Source organism: Strongylocentrotus purpuratus, unplaced genomic scaffold (genome assembly GCF_000002235.5).
Source record: "Strongylocentrotus purpuratus isolate Spur 01 unplaced genomic scaffold, Spur_5.0 spur5_scaffold_20, whole genome shotgun sequence".
Classification (NCBI taxonomy): Eukaryota; Metazoa; Echinodermata; class Echinoidea; order Camarodonta; family Strongylocentrotidae; genus Strongylocentrotus; species Strongylocentrotus purpuratus.
This window is the reverse complement of record NW_022145606.1, coordinates 48,108,339-48,126,130: the sequence shown is the minus strand read 5'-3', so window position 1 is coordinate 48,126,130 and position 17,792 is coordinate 48,108,339. Positions and strand designations below refer to the sequence as shown.

General features: G+C 38.4%; 1 long non-coding RNA gene and 1 other non-coding gene across 2 annotated transcripts; both read right to left on the bottom strand.

Annotated features, from left to right (window-relative positions):
* Positions 1-6,251: 6,251 nt before the first annotated feature.
* LOC105444471 lies at positions 6,252-6,925 on the bottom strand. Its single transcript, XR_004065692.1, has 2 exons — positions 6,819-6,925; positions 6,252-6,325 (listed from the first exon to the last, which is right to left on the bottom strand). It is a non-coding gene; the product is annotated as an uncharacterized LOC105444471 (long non-coding RNA).
* A 3,709-nt stretch (positions 6,926-10,634) lies between these two features.
* Positions 10,635-10,741, bottom strand: LOC115927792. The gene has a single exon (XR_004065754.1). It is a non-coding gene; the product is annotated as a U6 spliceosomal RNA (small nuclear RNA).
* Between the last annotated feature and the right edge of the window lie 7,051 nt (positions 10,742-17,792).

The window sequence follows — 17,792 nt, the reverse complement described above, 5'->3', positions numbered from 1 at the left end:
CACCGACAAGACCGACACCGGACCGACACCGGACCGACACCGGACCGACAACAGACCGAACGAAATATGTCATTACTTCTATAGCCAAGAATCGGTCGGTCGGTTTGTAGTCGATTTAAAGTCCGTTTGGTGGTCATGTGAATGCATTGTGGAAGAAACGTTGTGGAATCGATCAGAAATGGTTGATCATCTAGCATATATAAGTATTGGTGTGTACTGCAAGGTTTTGGAATCATCAAAATGATAAGAAATTTGGCCCCGTCTTTGTAATGTTACAAGCACCGTACATAGAAAGATGTATATGGGACCACGCGATATTTTAATATATCTGGATAGATAATAATTAACCAAATATATTAGTAGGCGGTTTCCCGGCAAAATTGGTATCATCACGTATTAGTCAAAACATATCCTTTCACATGATTGGTAATAAGAGCTTTCATTTCATTTTTTGAGAGGGGTGCGTTTCCAGTAGCTTATAATAAAAACTGTCATTTGTCACTGATGACAAGTTTTGTGAAACACCCCCCCCCCCCCCAGGATTTGTTTCAGAATCTGAGGCAAAGTTACCGAGTCACTTTAAAATCACGAGTGATCCTCGAAAGTTCAAGTTGATAACAAGCACAGGTTATGTTTACAAACCACGGATATTTGATATTTACTTTATAAATATATTGCCTTGACAAAGAAACCATAATAGCCTGGACTTTGGACCGTGGTCGGAAATACGTTCAGGGGGGGGTGTTTCACAAAACTTGTCATCAGTGACAAATGCCAGTTTTTGTTATAAGCTACTGAAATCCTTGCTTCTGATTGGTTATCAGCAGATTTGTTACTGAATTTTGTCATTTGTCATTGAAAGGAGGCTTTGTGAAACGGGGCCCACGTGTTCTGAAAGAGATACAATATCGTACAATACAATTATAGGGACTAGCTCCTTTTCACATGCTTTCGAAACTAAAGTTCGAAAGTTCTAGCTGTTTTGATAGCAATTTATTAAAGGGACAACAAAATTATTATATTCATGAAACTCTTCAGAAAAGGAAAAGGATGAGAATTTAATTTACTCCCACGTTATAGGTTGTATTCACACATACATGTATACTGCTGTATCCAATTGGAACGTTATATATATATCAATATTAATAATATTTTTATTAGAAGTAGTAGTAGTAGCAATAGTAGTAGTAGAAGTAGTAGTAGTAATGATTGTAGTAGTAGAAGCAGTCGACGTCGAAGTCGTCGTCGTCGTCGTAGTAGTAGTAGTAGTTGAAGTGGTAGTAGTAGTAGTAGTATTTGTAGTAGTAGTAGTAGTAGTAGGAGTAGGGGTAGTGGTAGTAGAAGTAGTAAAAGTAGGCCTAATAGTAATAGTAGTTATAGCAGCAGCAGGACAGAGCTTATTTGTCAAGGGTCCATTGTGCAAACCATAAACCGACCTTTAAACCAATTTCATGTAGGCCGTCTCCGTACAACGAAACATAATGCTAGTCAATATTAAATTGGCTGGTTGTGTGCTTACAACAACAACGAAATGATCGGGGTATGTATTATCATTGTGCATTCATTTTTCGAGTTTGTAAATGATTCAATGAATATCATAATCTTTGGAAACAGCGATGAAAAATGACTGTCCGTTTGCTTGTTTGAAGTAGGATGAATGTTATGCAGTTTGAAACAGAGACAACGCGCAACGCACGATGTTTTTCATTTATCTACAGACTTGCGTTATGAAAATAAAAATCAGTCTTTCATTTGAACATGATTGTATATCCGATAATGTATTGTTTCTAAATTTGTGTAATGTAACATGATGCTGATTATAGCGTAGTGCTAAACAAGCCACCCAATAAAAACTCAACAACAACAACAACTACTACTACTACTACTACTACTACTACTACAACTACTACTACAACAACTACTACAACTACACTTCAACTACTGATACAACTGCTACTACAACTACTCTTCAACTACTACTGCAACTACTACTAACACTACTTTCACAACTACTGCTACAACTACTACTACGACTACTACTACTACTACTACTACTACTACTACTACTATTACTACAACTACACTTCAACTAATGCTACAACTGCTACAACAACTACTCTTCAACTACTACTGCAACTACTACTACAGCTATTTTCACAACTACTGCTACAACTACTACTATGACTACTACTACTACTACCACTACTACTACCGTTGCTCCTACTACTACTACTACTGCACTGCTACTACAACTACTACTACAACTGCTACTACAACTACAACTACAACAACTACTACTACTACTACTACTACTACTACTACTACTACTACTACTGCTGCTGCTGCTACTACTACTACTACTACTACTACTACAACTACTACTACAACTGCTACTACAACTACTACTACAACAACTACTACTACTACTACCGCTGATGTTACTACTACTACTACTACTACTACTACTACTACTACTACTACTACTACTGCTGCTGCTGCTGCTACTATTACTACTACTATGAAGGGGTGACCAAAGTTCGCGGACATTTTAGAACAGCTTACAAAATGTGATATTCGATCTATGATTTCTCACATTCTACACAAGTTTATTTATTTCAATTATTACCAAATGGACAGCAAAGTTTTTTACTACAGATTGGTTCAACTAGAAAAATTTACCGTCGAAGGATTTCGGAGATATCGCGATCTAAAAATTCGATGTCCGATCGTGCGTGCGCGCTGCATCTAAAAAAGTCATAAAAACAATGAGACCTAACTTCACGCACGGTGGTTTACAGTTGATTTATCAAAAAATGCGATCCATCAAAAATAAGGTAATATCATAATTTGCAAGGCAAGATATCGTACAATCAGTTAGTACCACTCTTTACTTACAATTTTTAGGATTTCTGATCTCAAAATGAAGATTTCCAGACCCTTATCGGTAAGTTGATAATTTTTCGGAACGGACGCAAATAACTGCAAAATTTGCCGATCTTTTGTCAATATTTTCACAATTTCGCACCCAATTCTAAAGAAAATTTCGTTTCAGGGTAATTTTATGACCCTCTTTCCATTGGTGATATCAGATTTTCGAAATCTTACCGATTTTTTGAGAAAGCGAACTTTGGTCACGCGCGAACTTTGGTCACACCGCCATACTACTACTACTACTACTACTTCTGCTACTTCTACTAATTGAGAGTTTCAACTCTCTATGGGCAATAACAATAATGGGCTGGAGTGTGTTTGTAGTGATACAAAAATGCAGGAAGACTTTACGCTCACAATATATCGTCTCAGCTTTGGTGTTAAATGTTTGAACATGCGTTATATTTGTGCAGCCCTGCGAATTGAACTGCTTTGAGTTCATGCGTGGAATACCTCAGTCATGTATAGCAATGTAATATTGCCTGATATTTTGCAGAATCTTCATGTTTTAAGCTACGAACTTAACTATCCCAATTTCATGTTAAAACAAGATTCAGCGTTAAGCTTCATGTTGTCACATACATACAATATAACATGCAATATAACATACATGGCTGTAGAGTACCATATTGACGTATAAAATAGTAACTATCATAAAAATCGAATAATATGCATGCTAAAAGACACCTATAATAACGAGGGGGAAAAATACAGTGGTGAGCATTTATTGAAGTAGATTGATTTACGTTTATAAAGTGTACTCGTCATGGACGTCTACACCTAACCTATTCGAGAATGCCCTCATTGCAATTTAGTTTCAGCCATGCAAGACTTACTCAATTGTTTACCAAAAAAATAGGGTTGGAATGGAATACAACTCTATACGGTTGGTGGTATATGAAACCGGGATACAAGAACATTGTCGGACGACCGATAAGGGATATACAGATAAAGTTCAGGTCATTCGATTGCATTGTGAAAGAAACTGTATGGAAGTGATTTGGAAAAGGCCGATCGTTTAGCAGATATGTATTCGTGTTAACTATGATAAGAACACTGTGCGCTTAGAAACATCAGTATTAAGCGCCTAATAAATGTTATGTATTATTATTATTTATTATAATAACTGCCCAGTTTTGCTAAAGATCCCATGCTTTGTACACAGATATGTGTACACGGGACTACACTGTGACTTGAGATTGTGTTTAACAAATTTTACCTGTTAAAGGCCATTTCGAATATGAGATATTTTCAAGAGATGATTTTTACTATGATGCTCTTCCACACTAACATAAAAAAACCCGAAACGTTCACAAATGATATGTTTACCTTTCCCAGAACTCAACTTGCTCTTTAAGTGTAGTTTCACAATTTGTAATTTATAGCGAGTCTGACGAAATGCAATATGGAATAATGTTGCTGGCAGGTAGTTACAAATTGTTTTTTTTTACCACTGTCACCTTCCTGTCAGGCACATCTGAATGCGATGGTTAGGGCGGATTGATCCATACCGGATTGTCAGAAAGAAGGGGGGGGGGCCCGGTCCTTCGATTTAGGAAATCCTATTCGCCTTTTTCTTAATTTTCTCCATTTCCCCTTTTCCTTTGTAAGACTATGTATTACGGGGGAGTTGGTTTGACCCTTCCTGGATCCTTATGAGCCTTTATTGTCAGTAGTTTTATTAAAAGAATACATATATATATATATATATATATTGGGGGGCTTTTGGCGACCCCAGGTTCGTGAATTCATACTTTACTTGTGCAGCGCCAACATACATTTATAATCTTTGTTTTTTGTTGGAAGGGGAGCTCATTGTTTTACTCTTTTTGTTGGGGAGGAAAGAGGTACATTAGCCCCAAGTAAGCGCCCCTCCAGAACCATTACTGTGTTACCCAATGAGATAGAACGACATACTGAGGTTTTGCATTGACTATTTTCCCCAGGAATGCTGACTTTAACCTAACCCAACCCAACATGGGTTCCAGTCTCAGCTCCCAGCCAGACCTTCCCGAGGTGGATCTGAAAGGGAAAGTCATCATCGTGACAGGGGCCATTTGTCCGAGATATGCCAATCTTCTCTGTAGCGTTCCAATTTGGCCGAGATATGCCAATCTTCTCTGTAGTGTTCCAATTTGGCCGAGATATGCCAATCTTCTCTGTAGTGTTCCAATGTGTCCGAGATATGCCAATCTTCTCTGTAGCGTTCCAATTTGGCCGAGATATGCCAATCTTCTCTGTAGTGTTCCAATTTGGCCGAGATATGCCAATCTTCTCTGTAGCGTTCCAATTTGGCCGAGATATGCCAATCTTCTCTGTAGTGTTCCAATTTGGCCGAGATATCCCACTCTTCTCTGTAGCGTTCCAATTTGGCCGAGATATGCCAATCTTCTCTGTAGTGTTCCAATTTGGCCGAGATATCCCACTCTTCTCTGTAGTGTTCTAGTTTGGCCGAGATATGCCAATCTTCTCTGTAGTATTGCAATTTGGCCGAGATATGCCAATCTTCTCTGTAGTGTTCCAATTTGGCCGAGATATGCCAATCTTCTCTGTAGTGTTCCAATTTGGCCGAGATATGCCAATCTTCTCTGTAGTATTCCAATTTGGCCGAGATATGCCAATCTTCTCTGTAGTGTTCCAATTTGGCCGAGATATGCCAATCTTCTCTGTAGTGTTCCAATTTTGCCGAGATATGCCAATCTTCTATGTAGCGTTCTAATTCGGACGAGATATGCCAATCTTCTCTGTAGCGTTCCAATTCGGATGAGATATGCCAATCTTTTCTGTAGCGTTCCAAAAATAAATCATGAACTCGTCCAGTCAGTGGCTGGATCGTCAAAAGTGGGTCAACATTTAGAGTTTTTTTTTTGGTGGGGGGGGGGGGGGGGGCAAAAGATGTTGATGTGTCGTGTTATGGAGGTCTATTCACTCGACTCTTAATCTAAAGATCGAGTTCTAGAATTTCAGGCCGTCAAGAAATGTATTCACATTATGACACTCTCCATCCGCGTGTAATCTGGCAATTGCTGGGTAATAATTGCACGGCCCTATAAGAACAGCGTTCATGATGATGAGGCTACTTCCCTAGGTAAACAACATTATTATTACATGTACACTATCATCTGGGGCCTGGCTTACAAAGAGTTGCGATTGATCCAAATCAATCGCAAGTCCTCTAATCAAATAATAGAGTTCCGATTGAAATCAATTGCAAATAAGTTGCGATTAATATCAACTCTTTGTAATACATTGCCTTGGTGCATATATATATATATGTCGTAGTACGTGTGAGACGATAAATGAAACTCGGGAAACGTGTGTTAGCGTAACCGGTGCTTTAATTCATAAACCGTTGATTCTCGGTGATTCATGCACGCAGAAACGGGAAAAAACCCTGCAATTGGCAGAATAATAAAACAAAACATGTTTTAGTATTTCAAACAATTACAAATGTCATCTTCACAAATACATGATTATATCAATGAAATAAATCAAAGTAATTACTAAACAGAGATATTGTATATCCTCTTGATTAAATGTCATATTAAGTAATTACAACTTGATCTCCAAATCAAATCTGTTTCATCTTGATTCTCTTGTAAAATCACTGAAATCAAATATTATAATCATTAACTGGAATGACATAATTATATCTAAACATCAAATCAGCTGTAAGAATCTCAAACAGTAATCAGAGCATCATACTTGCATCAGACAAACAAGAATACATGTATTTATCTTTAAGTATTTATAATACGATGGAACAAATATAAAATTGTCCCATAACATCAATATACATATAAATTGTTAAACACACTGCAATATTAGACTGAGTAAAGTTACACAAAGTCTGTTGCAAACTTTACCAGAATATCATTAAAACATACCCAAAGTCTTCAGCAATAAACCACTGAAGCTCTCAACTACAGTGGAGAAGGAAGTGAAGGGGAAAAGGGAGACACCAAGAAACTACCAGCAATCAACTCAGCTCAGCAACAGAAGCTGCAACATGCAAGTCCTGATCTTGCCCCTATAATAATGTAACAACAATAACAGTTACAAGTATTTGCTCTCTAAATCACACTAATGTAAATTCTCATATCATCTACAGCTAATAGTAAATAGCGAGACATAAACACCACAGGAAAATATCAACAATATTCTTCATATCATACACCCAAGGTGTATAAAACTATCATCAACTCACATCTAGGAATCAACTATGGGCGCCGCCATCTTGCTAGCTTATTTACATCTTACTGCCCTCAACGTCAAGATACATTTTTACTTCACATGTGTGTGAAATACAAAATGGGATAATTAATCCTTAAATTATCTTTGCAATCCCTCAAAATATCTTTTCCGAAATATGACGAAAGAAAATGTTGCATAAAACAATTTTAGCACAAATGTCTCTGACATTTTATCTATAAACAGCGTAATATGACCAAATTAATGCCCTAACCAAAACTTCTGTTCAACATCATAAACAGGCATTCTTATCATCATAATTACTTCAAACAGACATCTATATCCACCTCAAACTATGCATTATCACTCACTATGATACAGGATTAAACCAAATATCTATTTCAATAAGCATAACTTACTCGAAAATACTGCCAAACAGTTGAACCAAAACCCTCGCTAAAACAAGGAAACCGCGTGACTCTGTAATACACAGCTACAGGCACAGCAACAACGTCCTCTCCGCAATTGAACGTGACATGAATGTGATTCAATACTAACATGTATGTTAACACATTAACGTGGGCGGCGTACCACACAATAAATCATTCATCCGCAAAATCATGTGCAACACGCGTAGCGAACTAATTTGCATAATCGGACAAGTCCGCGATCTACATAAAACATAAACTAGTCCACATTCCCACATATACATAAAGTTTTGCTTATTCATGGGATCAGTGAAAGATGCGGGAGTCGTCTTAAAATTCATGTTTTTGACTGAAATATACCCCAATGTTCTCTTTTGTTGGTCAATTTTATGACCCAAATTTTCGTAATCGGTTATGTTTATTCTTATATATATATGCATATATATATATATATATATAAGTATAATTTAATTGAAAAGTGAACAGTTTTTATGCTGGTATCGAATGTCTTCAATGCCTCTCTTCTATCATAGCAAAACATATGATTACAATGATCTTTTATTATCATGCTTATTAATTATAGGCCTCCAGTATTATTGTTATCAAGCCTTTGCGTCACCCGTCCATGGGAGACAAAAGGAAATTTATCACTGTGACTGTGAGCCCCGTGTCTCTCCTCCCAGTAGAATTACTGACTGGGGATGTGAAGGTGGAACACTTATCTGAGGTCCCCCCCTACGAATGTAAGGGTAGGGGAATATATCTATAAACATGTATGTACATGTATATAAAGTGTAATATTTACACTGTACATTTATATATATATATATATATATATATATATATATACACACACACGTATATATGTATAATAATACATGTACTTATAATAATACTGTATTAAGCACTTTGACTCTCGGGTACGCTGTAACATGCAAAGCCTTTATACAAGTTACCATGGGCGTCAATCCTTACGTAATACCTATTCTTCAGGGGGGATGCATGAATAGATCACCCCCCCCCCCCTCAACAATAGGTATCAATTACAGATCTACGCTTTACACAAGTTAACCTTTATTATCCCGGAGTCCGGCTTATTTTCAATTCACTCCAAAATAAATGAACACATACACATCACGTTTCAGGCGTTTATTAAAGTGAGAATAGTGAAACAGAATACAATTACAAAGTTATTTACAAACATAAAGAGGCTTACAACAAAATAAACATTACATATAGTTTCATACAATCGGTCGAAAATAAAAGTCACTACTGCTAGTCCTACTCTTACTGCAACTACTATCACTACTACTAATGGTTCTGTCATGATACTACTACTGCTTTTTGTACTACTTCTGCTACTTTTACTACTACATGTACTGCTACTACTACAACAGAGGGTGTTCTAGAAGCTTAACAAGAAACATTAAGTACGAACATGACAGCTTAATGTCGACGGGCTCACAACTGTACGTTTATTCAATTGTTATTTCCTGAAACGATACATCCCCTAACACTACTCTTCTTATAAGACATGAAATATGACTACTAATATGTTTTTTTTAATCAATAGACCTTGTCAAGAAAGATGTCCATTAGGTCTCAACAACAAATCCTTTTTCCTATCGTCTAGTTTGACTTCCTATCTTTACGAGCAGGGAAATACATGTTCATGTAAAAGGGATATTCCAGTCCTCTTCCTAGCTGGCAAAAGACTCTTCTCTTATTTCCCTGTGACTGTTAACTTATTTGACGGTCTACATTCAACTCGGTAATTGTATATAAGGTCTCTTAAACAAAATACATTTTCCTTTCTAAAGTCTAGTCTAGTCTGACCTCCTATCTTCAGAACCAGAGAGTAATTAAGAAACTTGTAAAACGTGTACAAAATAAAAATCTTCCCCAAGTCTCAGTATCTGAATACGCATTTGACCGTCACAATTCAGCTTGGTATTTTTTGTTGTTGCGAGGCAGGCATATGTTTCTACTCCAGTTCGTTGAACTTCTATTGAGGTATAACACAAAGTGAGTACATTCATAATTGTTTCAGGCCTGTTCCCACAGTCTCTGTTTCTAATCACTACCTGCACAATTGTATACATGTATATCATCGGCATTTCTTCACATCATGGCCCTGTTTCATAAAACATGTCATCACTTACAAATAATAAATTTATATCACAACAAAATTTGCTCAAAGCTAATCAAAAGCCATGCTTTCAGTAGATTACAACACTTATTACAACTTGTTATTGATAACAAGTTTCATGAAGCAGGGCTCTAGCTGGATCTTATTAAACGGCATCGGACCTATCCTTTATCAACGTTTTCCAGTTTCAGTCTCTGTCGTGAAACACCTTAGCTCGATCGGTCATTGACCTTTCCATGGTACAGGTACGTTTTAACAAACTGAAAGTTGTTGGGTACAGCGGCAGATCCATGGCTCGGTGCTTCAGTGACATCACATTAGGAAGATGTCATCCCTTGATCTTGACCTTGAGTCTGACCTTGATGGAGACATAAGGGTCGGCCTGGTATCACGTGACGAAGACATGACAGTTCTAGTCTAAATCGAAGTCACAAGACACCCAGACCTAATGCACAGAGGTAAGGTAAATTAGCAAATTTTATCTGAACATTGTTACGTTTCTACCGTTGGTCCTACTTTAGCAGTTAGGCCGATTTAGGTCTTTCAAGTAGGTCTCTTGGGTTTGGTATCATCTTTTCAATTCTTAAAGGTTCCCATGCAAGACATGATTCTTTATATCAAAGGTATGAAACTAGTCTTTTGCCCGGACAGTATTCTGAAAATACCTTTTGATCTGTTTTGTAATGCTAAAAACACAGATTTTCGGCCATTTAAAGGGCACGTTACAGGTTTGTGGTGTGACCATGGTTTCCCTTAAAGGACCCCTCCTCTTAACCATCATCTGTATATGTTATTAAAGGTTAGATTAGCCTTTGCTCCAGACCCTCATTTTGCAAAAACTCATTTAAAGACGTTTTGGGGCCTAAAACGTCAGTTTTGGGCCGTTTTAAGTAGGGATTTCGAGAAATTATGGAAATTAAATGATTCTACAACGCAAAAATATGGAACGCTTCACGATTTTGCGTGTCATCCTTGCGCAGGGGCCATGCTAATCTTCTCTGTATCGTTCCAATTTTAATAGATGTGTTGCCGAAGCGAACACGAAAGTACCTGAGAACAAGCCCCTTTAAGAACTACCAAGCCATAAACTCCAAATTCCGAGCAGTTGTTGCGTTTAAGCACCCGTTGCACGTACGTAGCTGTTTCCCCCGTAGAAATCGATGGTTCTATTGAGCAAATTTGAATAACAACTAGCGACGGCACACACAACCCTCTGTGTGTGCGAGACACTCACGTGGCAACGACGCACACAGATGCTCACACAGTGTGTTAGTGATCAAAGTGCAAAGGAAGCTATCAATTCGCTATAAAGGTCTGTGGAATTCACAAGACTATATAAATTCCGACGTCCATGGCGCACTGGAACATCTAGTTGACTGCATAGTTGAGTCAGCAAAGTAGCACGTGGCTGTGCAGTGTGATCCAGACATCATACTGACATACATATGTAACAGGTCAGCCACCATTCCATCATCTCCGACTCTCTGGTCCTGGCATGCAAAAACAAACAAGACGTACAACACATTGGTTACAAGACTATTCATGAAAGTATGTTATACTTTTCATACAGATGTATAAATACATATACACACATATGTATATCGTTCACAACATATTAAGAACAGAGTCCCAATAATATGCAGTCTTAAATTAAATATGTTGTAAAATATCGAGTCACTCATAGACAACTGTAACAGGGTGGCGATCTAGGCTTGGCAAACAAACAAAACATACAGCACCTTTGTTACAAGACTATCTACTTATACAAGCATACGTAAATAATCATATCTGATTGATACACGTCTGTAAAAACCAAATACACACACACACACATATAATATATAGAGAGAGGGATATGTAGAGTGATATGTATATATATATATAGAGAGAGAGAGAGAGAGATATGATTATCTTTCCTCCAATATACAACTTTGGATCAACCTACACGTTCGATACATTCATATACGGTAGAGTGAAGTGAATTCTGGGAATAGGACAAACTAACAGGGGGGCTCAACTAAATGAAAATTACTTTTGGCATCTGCAAGACTATGAACAGGAGGAGGGAATGCAATGGTAATAACCCGTCCACAAGATAGAAAATCTAAACAAAGTATGCTGTTATAAGACCATCTGGGATAATAATCAAATGCATGGTGAGATAATAAAAAGGTGCAAAGATTTGAGTGATATTGCTGCAAATTTTAAATAAAATCTGCCACGCTGGAACATTTAAGGCGTCCTCCTTTCAAAGTAGAGATTATTATGTTATCCATAACACATCAAAATCGATATCATAAGTAGGTTCATAACTAATCAACTATTTAATATTCAGGAGCACTGGTTCAACCTAGTATCACAACCCATGCTTTTATCAGTCTTAATACAGGTAACGACCCAATCACAATAAATCCCCTAATACCCCCTTCACATACACACATTTTTCTTACGAGTCCTTACGGATCGCACAAATTAACGGATCTTTCACGGATCCTTACAATTTGGCCACTTTTACGACTGGTTTAAGAGTTGTTACCAGTTATTACGAGCTATTTACGGTTTGTTACGGATTATTACGAGTTATTACGATATACTTACGGCAGAATTCCATGATTTGTTATACGTTGTCACGGATAACTATGAGCACCTTACGTGTTAGAAATGACCTGTTAACGTGTTGTTACGAATAGTTACGAGATAGTTGTGAGTATTTACGAATCCTTACGATTTTTAACCCCAAAATAACAATTGAAAATGAAGTGTTCAAATTTGCAGCTTTTATACCTTTCCCCCAAAAACGTAAACAATAGGTATAAAAATACTTAAAGTATACGTATCTATTTGTAAAATAATCGTAACTACTCGTAAAGTGCTCGCAATAACTCGCAACAATCCATAAAGCCATTGTAACACTACCCAAATGAAATCGTAAACAACATGTAAGCACTTGTAATAATCCGTAACTAATCCGTAGATAATCTGTAAACAAATTGTAAACCGACCAAAATAAATCTTTACGAGTCATTTACGGATTCTTGCGAGCAGTTTACGAATGGTAACGTGTTGATGTGAGTGGTTTACGATAGTTACTGATTGTTACAACCTATTTACAAGTTATTTACGGACAAATTTTTGACATGTCAAACAATTTGGCTTTCCTTTCACGGTTCCTTACGAGTGTTTGCGAGTTGTTGCGAGTTGTGACGAGCTATTTACGGATACCAGCGAGTAATTAAGGATAATTTGCGATTGACTACGAGTTGGCGATCCGTAAGAACTCGTAACGAAAATCTGTGTATGTGAAGGGGGTATAAGCCTGCATGAGACAGCAGTTATGTCAGTGGTACGGTCAGCTCTCTGTCCGGTTCAAGACTTACATATAGTCTCTGATTGATACACGTCTGTTAAACCCCAAATTACACAAACGGCCTAAACTTCCCATGCCATGCAGGCTTACTCTTAAACAAATTAAGGAAGCAATCTCACCCCATCCAATCAAAAGGCGTTAGGCTGAGTTTGAGTCTGCAGTTTGTAGGCTAAAATTAAAATCACCATGCTTTTATTTGAGTAACGACCCACTTTACATAAACCCGACCTCACAATAATCCTACCTCATGTTTTCATTTTATCTTTAAAAAAAATAAATCAAATTCCCATCCTACTACCATGGACCTTCTACGTCCACGCTACTTCTAACATAATACATCCCTCTCATATGACTTAGACCCCGTTCTCATTCACTTCGTTGGAGCGGTCTAACTAAGACCCGTTCCTCAGGAGCAGTTCTTAGGTGAGTGAGAACGGTCAAAGTGGTCCAGGAAGTGGACTTCTGGACCGCTCCAGAAGAGCACCTCGGGAGGTGGTCTTGAGGAACGGGTCTTATTAAGAGTGGTTTGGACCGCTCTAACGTGCAATGTGAATGGAAGCGTAATTTGACCGGAAGTGAGCTAGTGACGTTCCGTGCGAAACATGTAGTACGGTACATACGATTTGTATTCCGCGCATGAAAAAATTGACCTGCTGACCTGAGCTGCCATAGCAACAAGACCACTTTGACTCATGGAGCGGTTTGAGCCATAAAAAACTGCTCGGAGTGTGAACGCTCGCAAACCGTTCCTCAAGACCCGTTCCTCTGGAGCGGTCATTGGGCGCGTTTATCAAGGCTTGCCACTAGATATGTACATATCGTACCCCACTATCAAACCCCACTATCGAACCCCACTATACGATCGTGATTTGCGGGATGTCGCGTTTATCGTCCCTTCACGATTCAAAATAAAGGCCTTGTGTCTGCCCAGCTGTTTTGACCCGGGAAGCAGACAGTTTCTCGGAGGTCATCTTCACACACATGCTTGTACACAACACCTGGGGGTCCTATTTGTATGTGAGGTTCAAAACAGCTTTGCGTTTATCGATCTCTCAGAAACGTGATTCTGGCTGTATGTCACATTCAAAACGCACCTTTTTGCGTCTTTAGATATGCCCATATCTAAAGACGTTTGAAAAAGGCTTTGCGTTTATCAACTTCCAAATTTGCCTGAAAGACGTTTGAGAAACCTGATTCTAACCAAAAATTTGCTAGATAAACGCAACCTAACTAAGACCACTTTCAAAGTGAGTGAGAACGGGGTCTTAAACCGTTCAGAACACGCGTATTTTAATTTCAATTGAACATCTGTTTGACCTCGTTCTGGTAAGCCCAAGCAGCATTTTAATTCATGCCACCGTGACTCTTATGGGAATGTTGCCCCCTACCGTCCAAAGTGCTCTACATGTACATCGCGCTTATACCTGTCAGTAAAGAAACTACCGTCGTATATCTTGGGTTTCTGAAGTACCTCTGAATGGCGAGTGCGGATTACAAAGAAAACACTTCACACACACACACCACTATTCAAAGTTGACAACTTTGTAAAAGCAGCAGACTGTTTTTACGGATTCAGTGCTTTGGCGATTCAAGGATCAAGATCTATACCGTCATTTGTAATGTTTATGCAGGTATATGAAATGATCGTCGATCGTTGACTATACAATCTATAAGATTCTAAATCTAAAAACTATCCCCCTTCATGTTGTCTATCAAAGCGACGGACAAATGACAAATTCGTAAGAGGTTACCGTTGGGCAAGTCCAAGGAATCGGTGTTTTAACCGTGATCAAATTTTGTGGAATTCTGGGCATGAATAGACATAAAATACGTCCCTTCACTTTATATTTGATTTTATATTAGAAAGACTTATAAAGCGGGTCTATTATTTTCGGAGGACCTATACTGTGCTATCCATGATATATATATATATATATATAGGCACTATGAACATGACTTACAAAGAAAGCGGACAAAATATACAGTTCCTCAGGTAGACAAAGGAACATTCCTTCACTGCTATTATGTAAAAAGTGAATATGCATGTGACACCTGTTCTACACATTTTTACATAATAGCAGTGAAGGGATGTTCCTTTGTCTATCCGAGGAACTGTTGTCCGCTTTCTTTGTCAGTCAGGTTCATAGTGAGTACCCCTAGGGAGAAGGTCCTAAGGAGAAAAGCCTAAATCATTTATATTTGTGTACACGACAAACGTGAGACAGATTCGCAACTACGGCAAACCAAACCAAACTGCTAATTAGAGATTCGCTAAGACTTAGGGATTTCATATTCAAACAGTCATGACTTTCTGATAATTGGTCAGATATACAGTATATTTATTTATATCACACTTTCGCCATTCGTTTTTTTTTATAATTTCTGCTTTATACCAATTACCTTATTACAAGGGTTGCATGGAATGCCCTTTAAAGGTGTAATGTAAGTAGCGTCAGGTGGTTTCCAAGTTTATATCATAGGTTTGAGAAGCAGCAACGGGAGAGTTTTCAATTTGAATTGGTTTGAAAATGCTTCAAAATAAACAATATACGTCTCAGAGTGTTCGATGTAGGAGGTAAAATACTTGACATAATAAATTGGACATGTCCAGATGGACATACCTCTTTATCCAGTCATGGTGATGAGTGACACAATTTCGGGATAATAGTCTGTAGCCATGAGGTCTGATCTCAATGTGATGACAGACACCATGCATGCAGACACCATGGCTCACCACTGCAGCATGTGACATTCTGCACATTGAATGCACATGCAATAACAGCGGCAGGTCAACACACGCAGGTCTTCGTGGAAAAGGGTTAAAGAGTGATCAAACTGTGTCAATAAACATGTGAAGTTAATTACATGAGTAAAATTTGATACACCTGTACACCTATCAACTTACAATGAAGATTTGAGACGAATATACTTATGAAATGGTAATTGAGCGTAATATAGAATGGATCAGAGGGAGATGAAGGTAAAGATAACAGAAAAGTGAGAGAGGACGGGAAGACGAGAGGATGAGGGAGAGTCAAGATACAAAGAGTGTAAAGGAGAGAAATATAGATATCAGCTGTTTGGTCAAACCACGTGTAGTAGGTCCATGGTCAAACAAACATTATGGCTCGCCTAGCTCTAGTCTGCAAGCACAGACCCTAATTTGACACTTCATCAACAAATCATTGTGCCTTGAAAGAAACCTAGCCCAGCCACCTACTGGCACTATGAACATGACGGACAAAGAAAGAGGACAAAATATACAGTTCCTCAGGTAGACATAGGAACATCCCTTCACTGCTATTATGTAAAAATGTGTAGAACAGGTGTCACATGCATATTCACCTGTTTTACTCATTTTTACATAATAGCAGTGGAGGGATTTTCCTGTGTCTACCTGAGTAACTGTATATTTTGTCCTCTTTCATTGTCCGTCATGTTTCATAGTGTGGTTGTCAGGAGCAGCTCCAGTACATGGCCTATGGTAGTCTTATAGTGCGGACTCTCTTTTACGACTGACCAGGGTTTGTGCTTGCAGACTAGCCTAGCTCCGTGTGATGTATTCAATTTGCCTTGAGTGTAAGTTAACCAGGGCTAGGGAGGTGGACGGGATACACAAGTCCCTGAATGCACAAAGCCGCGCACATGTACAAAGACATAGAGCGTATTGTTTCTCGATACGCACCGCAGCGTAAACAAAATGAATGTACATGTCTGCGGTATGTCAATCAGCTGTTTTCGCACAGCCTCGAGGCTTATTTGTACTCCACGTGTTTCGCACAATCATAATGTTTATCATCTCACTTACAGCACTGGCTAGTCTAAAAAGGCGGCGCAGGGATCTGTGTAGTTTGCAGGCACAAACCCTGGTCAGTCGTAAAAAAGAGTCTGCACTATAAGACTACCATAGGCCTTGTACTATAGCTGCTCCTGACACAGGACACAACCAGTAGGTAGTTGGGCTAGGCTTCTCTCAATACACTATGATTTGTTTTGATAAAGTGTCAAATTAGGGTCTGTGTTTGCAGACTAGGATCTGTGGACGAAGGAGCGCGCAAGATGAACATCAACATTAGGGACTTTTAGATTCGCACGAAGACAATGGGGATTGCTACGATCGACGTCCTTTTAATGCACTGCCTTGAATGGACGTCACACGTATCAGTCCACGCAAATCTAAAAGTCCCTATTGAATTAATGTACCCCACCCCTTTCTATCTCCCTCCCCCTTTCTCTCCGGCTCTCTCTTGAGCTCCGTCTTTCGAGCTCTCTCTTTTTTTCTCCCGGTCTCATACGGGAAGTCCTATATACTAGGTACATATGCTCAAATCTGTAGGCCTAGAAAAATGAAAATTTGTTAATCATAAATGTTAACATCAAGCGTGGGTCTAGGAGCACTTACTTCCCTTCTCGTGTCACGCAAAGATTAGTATGTTATTTATACATATAAAGAAAAACGTTATTCAGCATGTTCAGTGCGAAAAGACAACACAAGTTGAAGGATATCTGTCTGTCTGTCAAACACCACAGCAAAAATTAGAAAGGTTTGAGAAAAGAGAGGTTATTATATTCATATATAAAATGAGTTTGAAGGTCAAATACTATGAATAATTCTTCAAAAATAGTAATGCACATAGAAGGTGTAAGTGTGGAAGGAGAGCTAATAACGTAACTTGACCGAGAGAGAGAGAGAGAGAGAGAGAGCGCAGAGAGATGATCAGACCTG